Consider the following 6,775-nt stretch of genomic DNA (forward strand, 5'->3'; position numbering starts at 1 on the left):
AGGACAACACTGGATCATTTAGAGATCCTCACTGAACTTCTGGAGTGAGTTTGCTGCACTGAAAGTAGAGGTGCTGAATAATAATTCACGCCCCACTTTTCAGTTTTTATTTGTTAAAAAAGTTTAAAATATCCAATAAATTTTGTTCCACTTCACGATTGTGACCCACTTATTGTTGATTCTTCACAAAGAAATTAATATTTTATATCTTTGTTTGAAGCCTGAAATGTGGCAAAAGGTTGAAAAGTTCAAGGGGGCCGAATACTTTTGCAAGGCACTGTATCTCTTTCACCCAAAATAACAATAGAAACATAAGAGTAAAACTACTGATATACAAGCCTTAAAATACCATTATGCCCCTTTGGCCATAAATATTAAGAAAAAATAGTTACAAGTCATAGCATATTGTTACAGGACAACAAATGAATTAGTTTTTGTCAAATAGCATTATAAAACTGAGAAACGGGTCTCACAAAGTATTCCAGAATAACAATTGTTTCACCCCTTTGACTAATATGACTACATTTGAAGCAGAAAAAACACTGTAAATACTGATGTTTTCAGGACTCTAACGCTGCGTAACATTTACCTCTGAACTCAGAACTCRTAGTGTTGTCATCTCTGAGTTGCGTTCCAGTTTCCCACTTGTTGAAAGTTGGGAAAAAGATGGATGCCTGCAGAAAAACGCCTGCTTATATCCCTAATATGCCGTGTATTAAAACAAAGTATTTGCTTAAAAATCGGTGTCATTCTTAAAACACRTGAAGTAGGATAGGTAGAATATAGAGCGTAGTTTTGTGGAAATGGGGCATCACAAATCTGAAGAGGCCCGATGCCTCTCTAACTAAAAAGCCTGCAAATCAATCCAATTCAAGAGGCTGGCATAAAAGGCAGCGAGTGATAGGAATTTGAAAAGTATATTTTTAAAGAATACACTTAAGTCTGAAACAAAAGTTCAAATTTCATGTTACTTATAGAATTGGAGCAGGGTTCTTTAAGTCTTGTGTATCACATGGCTGCACACATTTTCTCCTCATAAACCCTGTGAGTTTAGCTGCAAGCCAGTTCATTAAATGAGCAGAGAAACATAAAAAAATGCTGGAGCAAAGCCAGGAGGAAAATTACCATAAACAGTCATGAGACACTTTGCAAACTGAAGGCTGGGATGTTATGGAGAGAAAATAAACCGTGATACTTGGTACCATTTGCATTGTTTGTTTTTATCTTTTGTTTTAAAAGACACATGATTTATCAGGCACCAAGGACTATTTAAAGAAATTGATACATATTAAAAATATTTTCCTCTACTAGATCATTTCTGTGACACTTTAGATGTTTCAAATAGTAACAGATCCTAGTTTTATTTTTTATTTTTTTTAATGCGAAGAACCTTTAGACCAGGGAAGCCCAAACTTATTCTCTGACAAGGCCAAAATGAAAATGTACCCAAGGGCTACGGGCCAAATGCAATAATATAATAGAGGCAATGCATATATCTCTTAAGTAAAGTCTTTTTACTTTTTATGATTAAGCCAAGAGCGTGGCCCACATTTTGTTTGTTTGTGTTTTAATCCGTACACTTGCTCGGGCAGCAAAGGCTCATGGGACATTTCATATGTTGATAAAATATGAGTATTTGTAGTCTTATAAAGTTTTCAAATCTACATGTGTGCTTAAATCTGATGTAAATATCTTCTTTGGTTTCTTGTATTTTATATTTAATCGTAATATAATTCAGCGGCAAAGTCAGCTATCTGTGCTACTGTCCCTTATTTAGTCATAGGGCCATCGGATGTAATTACTGTACATGGAAATACAGAGTTTCAACAGAGGATGACAGGCAATTAAAAACTACGGGTGGGCCAAATGAAATGGCGGTGGCCCAATTTTGTCCCACGGGCCCCACTTTGGGCACCTCTGCTTTAGACTAATGGCTAGTGGTTTGTTTTGCCTAATAGATTGAATGAAACTTAAAAGTGTTATAAAATACTTAGCTGYTTCTGGGTAAATGACGACATTTACCGGCTGCTCCAAGATCTATCTGGTTTGAATGTTGTCTGATGTTCAGCCATTTTAAATTAAACAGGAGCACACTGATAGAGAGGAAAATGTAGAAATGACTATTAGCTATGAGCTAATAAATGGTGATAAATGTTGTTAGATCCTGAGATAATAAATAGAGTATGTTAGCTACCAAGCTAATATAGTGTTAGCTCCTGAGCTATTTGGTGATTTAGCCTATGTTGTTAGCTCCTGAGCTAATAAATACAGTACAATGTTAGCTAACAAGCTAATACAACGTTAGCTCTGGAGCTAATATGTATGGTGATGTATGGCAATAGTTCCATAGCTGATAAATATAGGATTAGCTCCTGAACTGATTTGTTCTTAGCATAAAGGGAAATTTATGTTTGGTAGATTATTTCTTTGTTTTAACAACGCTTCTTGGCAGTTATACCTGGCCCATGATTGGCAGCACCTGGAGGTAGAAGCTCAAAACAAGTGTCAGTAGCAACAGTAAAATAAGCTGTTTGTTAGAGAAGCTTTGACAGTTTTTTCTTGTGCTTCACCCACATACTCAGYTCTACGGCTCATCCCACAAATGCATGTTCCTTATAAATGTGGCACCTTTTAAGAGGGAAATTAACAGGCTTTCCAATGGTACAATATTTATTGTCAAGAAGCATTGTTACAACAAAGAAGTAATTTACAAAACAAAAATTTCCTTTCTTTTATTTTTAAGTTTACATGGTGTTAGCTCCAGAGCTAATTTACTGAACATTGTGTTAACTTTTTTCATCTTATATACTGTGCAGAACTAGTTACAAAATATAACTTTGTCACACATTATGGCTTTTCAGCCTTGACTTGTTGTTGACTTGTTTTAATGTCAATTCTAACTTATCATCAACCACCTATCATAAAAATGGCAATGTACTAAAGTGAAAAATATGATACATATAAAATTTTTAAGTTATTATGATTTTTCACGTGTCACAAACAACTTTTAGTAGAACAGAGAAATAACCACATATTAAGACCAACTTGTACAGTCAAATATCCCTGTTACAATAAAGCCTTGTGTGGGAGCTGTCCGTGGTGCTGAACTTGTTTCCAACACTTGTCCTTTGCTGCACATCAGCTCCAAACTCAAAGAACAGCACTTTGAATGACTCACACCAGAGAAATATGACTGTTTGCCATCAAAGGACAAAGAGAAGACCACCCATTAAAGGTTGACCTCATCGTACAACACAATACTCGCTGGGTATTTTCATTTTCTACTCACTGGAGTCTTTCGCTTCCGATTTGTTTGCCGTTAACTGTTTGCAGTGAATGACTGAAAACTTTTGCTGCCACTTCAGAACCAAGTATTTGCTCAGTGTGTGTGTTTTGCAGCAGGACCAAGCTGCCCTCTAAACACTCTGAGCGCACTCTCTTCAACATCGATATGCCAATAATGTACGCAATGCCTTCAGTAAATCCAGCGTCAATCCATCCTCTGCTGTCACACAGAGCTGATAGAGGAGGATGGAACACAAAGCAGATCTTTCAGTTTGGTTAAAGATGTTGTGCTTTTATGCTAAAACTTAGATAAAGGAGGGGGAAAGTTGCACCAAACATTTAAACTTGTAAGCTTATAAAGCAAGATTTTAAGAGTCATTAGAAGAAACTACATGAGGTGTTCTGTGGATCAACAGTAAGACCATGCAGGTCTGGAGCCAGAACCAGTCTACACACTGCATTTTCTGCAGCATCTCTTCAGCATATGAGTTTTTTTTTTACTGCCACTCTATAGTCTGTGCTAATAAGTTTGCACCCCCTCCCTCGTAGAGCTCTTACTTGCTGCAAAACTGCGATTGCAGAGAAACACCAGCAACCAGTCGAGCAGTGCTGTCCCCAGAGGAAACACACAATAATACTCATTAAAGACTTTTTTTCTCACACACACAGGATGAGAGAGCACTCACAACAAAAACTCACCAGTTGGGTTCTTGCTTTTCTTGAGGCTCCTGCCACAAAGACACTGCAGCATATGCGATCCTTTGCTGAAAATGTTGTTCCAAATAAACCGCATGGATTTGGCCGAGACGGTGGAAGAGGAGGAACAGGGGGCGGTTAAAGAGGAAGAGGAGGAGAAGGAGGTGGGGGTCGGGAGGCGCTCCGGATGCGGCAGCCTAAAATTCACCCACCGCATGGGGGCTGAGGCACCCCCCAGTTTGCATGCCAGCAGAGCCGGCCAGCAGTCGGGCTCAGTCCGGAGGTGCTTCGCGCCCCCGATCTGCACCATAGACARGAGTATGAGCAGGAAGCCCGGCTCCTCGCCCGGATCTTGAAGCCCGGAGACCACCAGCCGCACGAACTCCGCGTCGACGTCGCCCCCGTGCGGCTGGAAAAGCGCAGCCGCTGCGGCGGTTTGCTCCTCGGTCTCCGCCTCCGGCTGCCCCAGCGGCCGGTGCCCCTCAGCTGCGGCGGAGCGGTGGCTGCTGCTGCCGCTGCTGCTGCTGCTGCTGCCGACCGGCCGCCGCGACGTCAAAAGCCCCCGAGCGCTCCTCTTCGAATGGCGTCGTCTGGCGCGCAGCGCGGGCAGAGGAGCGGCGGCAACTGACAGGCATGCGGCGGCGCTAGCGTGAAGTCGGCTGTACGCGGCAGCTGTCGGCTTCTGCACAAAAAACCATTGCATATTAGTGGGGATGGCAGGGGTCGATGCGTCCGTCTGTCCAGGAGGAAGGGGGGAGGAGGAGGGGAGGACGAGGAGGAGGAGGGAGGGGGTGCGGAGAACCTGCCGAGCGTCCGTCAGCAAGTCGGAGAGTACTGCAGCAGGGGGGCTTCTTTCCAAACACACACACTGACACACACACACGCGCAAGAGAGAGAGAGAGAGAGAGATGGATGAAAAAATCCTCTCCTAGCAGCGCTGCTTCTGTTGTCTTTTGCCTGTTCGCGTGTGCGCGCGCAGCAGCAGCAGTGGACCGGCCAGGTGAATGACTGCAGGRAAGCACAACTTTGTTTCTCCTCTTTTAAAAAGTCCTTATGAATGTTTGAACAGCCTTTCGCCCTTCAACTTCTCAATAATCCATAAGCTCCAATGCGCAAAGATGCTGCTGCTGTCTCCTCTTCCTCCTCCTACTCTTCCTCACCTTGGTGATGAGAAGAAGAAGAAGCTGCTGGAATGTGGCTCTGCCCACTTTGTGGGGAAACTTGCTTTGGGAGAGACGCAGAGGCGCACCGGCTGCGACCCTCCAGGCGGGGGTCTCCTATCCGGGGCTCCGGAGTCTTCAGCTGCGCTCAGGAACCGCRCGGCGGACCGGTGAGGCGCGAGAAGGTGCTCTGTCTCCAGCAACACGCGGACCGAGCTGTCACACCGAGCATCTGTTCCGGTTCGAAACTTCAAAATAAAAGATGGAGCGCGCGCGCCTTCTTTTCGACTACTTCGACCACTAAGCGCTCTTATTTTGAAGTCAAGAGCCGCTTCCGGTTTTCCTGCGCAGCTTGCAGCAGCCCTACTGGGAGAAAGCAGTTTCCCAGTGTGCAAGACACGTGGTTCCCACATTGACAGTGTCATGCTGCCAACATGTTGCAGGGGTGGGAGTAAACAAAACAAAACAAACATGTCTGGTTCCTTTTGTCCCTCCTCCCCATCAGCTGCTATGATCCTAAAACACAATGTTGCTGTTTAATGCGACACTTGTCCACCTGTTGCACCTCTCCATGGAAACATCCAGGCTCATTTTTTATTATTTATTTTGTGTGTGAGGAGCCATGTAAAATCTTAAACACGTGGAGGATTTCTTGTTGCTTATTTAAGGCTCTTATATTGCTCCCAGACTGTGGRGGCTTGAAGCTGAGCTCAGAGTGCTGCAGTGATTTCAGATTCAGAGCCAGAGCTGCTGCTGTCCAGAGTGCTGAATCCGCACACGCACACTGCCAAACCCCCCCACACACACCACACCCACAAACACAATGTGGAGCAGTAAACTCCACTACATGTCAATATTTTGCCCAGAGAGATCAAAAAGCACAAACCTCCCTTTATTCGTTTCATTTCCTTTTAAATCAAACAGCTTGGAAAGCTTTGAGCTGAAAACAGCCTTCTGATGACTTATGTACAAAAACAACTGATATTTGCAGCGTTGTTGAATTCTGGTTAAATCAAACACTTGGAGGAATCTGATTCCCTTTATGTTGGTAATCTTGATGCAGGTTATGCCCGGTTCACACAGCAAAATAATTATGCAAATTTTTGACCCGATTTTGAACTTTTGACTATCTGAAAATGAACTCCAGCAAGTTGTAATACTAGACATTATTTTACTTCAACTGTAAATTAAAGACTGCAAAAATACTGTAGGCAGTTTTGTTTTTATAAATTTTAAAAATGTGTTTTCACAAGGACAGTAATTTTATTAGCGCCACATTGCATCCTGGTTAAATGTTTACTAGGAGTTCTGGTGCGAGGCTACAAGTGAGCTCTACTCACCCTGAAGGTTGTTCTTGGACAATATCAGATGATCAGCCCTTTTAAATGAAAGCAGAGTGTGTTGACAGAGATGACTCAGCCTACAAATGAAAATGTGGATGAAGGACAACAGGGCTTCATCGAAGGAGAAATTCAGCTTGGCCAAATTAGCTTTCACATTAGCATCCAAGCTAATTTTCTAATGAATATGTGGTGTTGGTTATGCTACAGTATGTTGTCACAAATACACTCCTGATCACAATTTTTAGACCAGCTGAAAAATGGCAAGAATTCACATTTTGCACTGTTGGATCT

The sequence above is a fragment of the Austrofundulus limnaeus genome, unplaced genomic scaffold (assembly GCF_001266775.1).
Source record: "Austrofundulus limnaeus strain Quisiro unplaced genomic scaffold, Austrofundulus_limnaeus-1.0 Scaffold434, whole genome shotgun sequence".
Taxonomy (NCBI): Eukaryota; Metazoa; Chordata; class Actinopteri; order Cyprinodontiformes; family Rivulidae; genus Austrofundulus; species Austrofundulus limnaeus.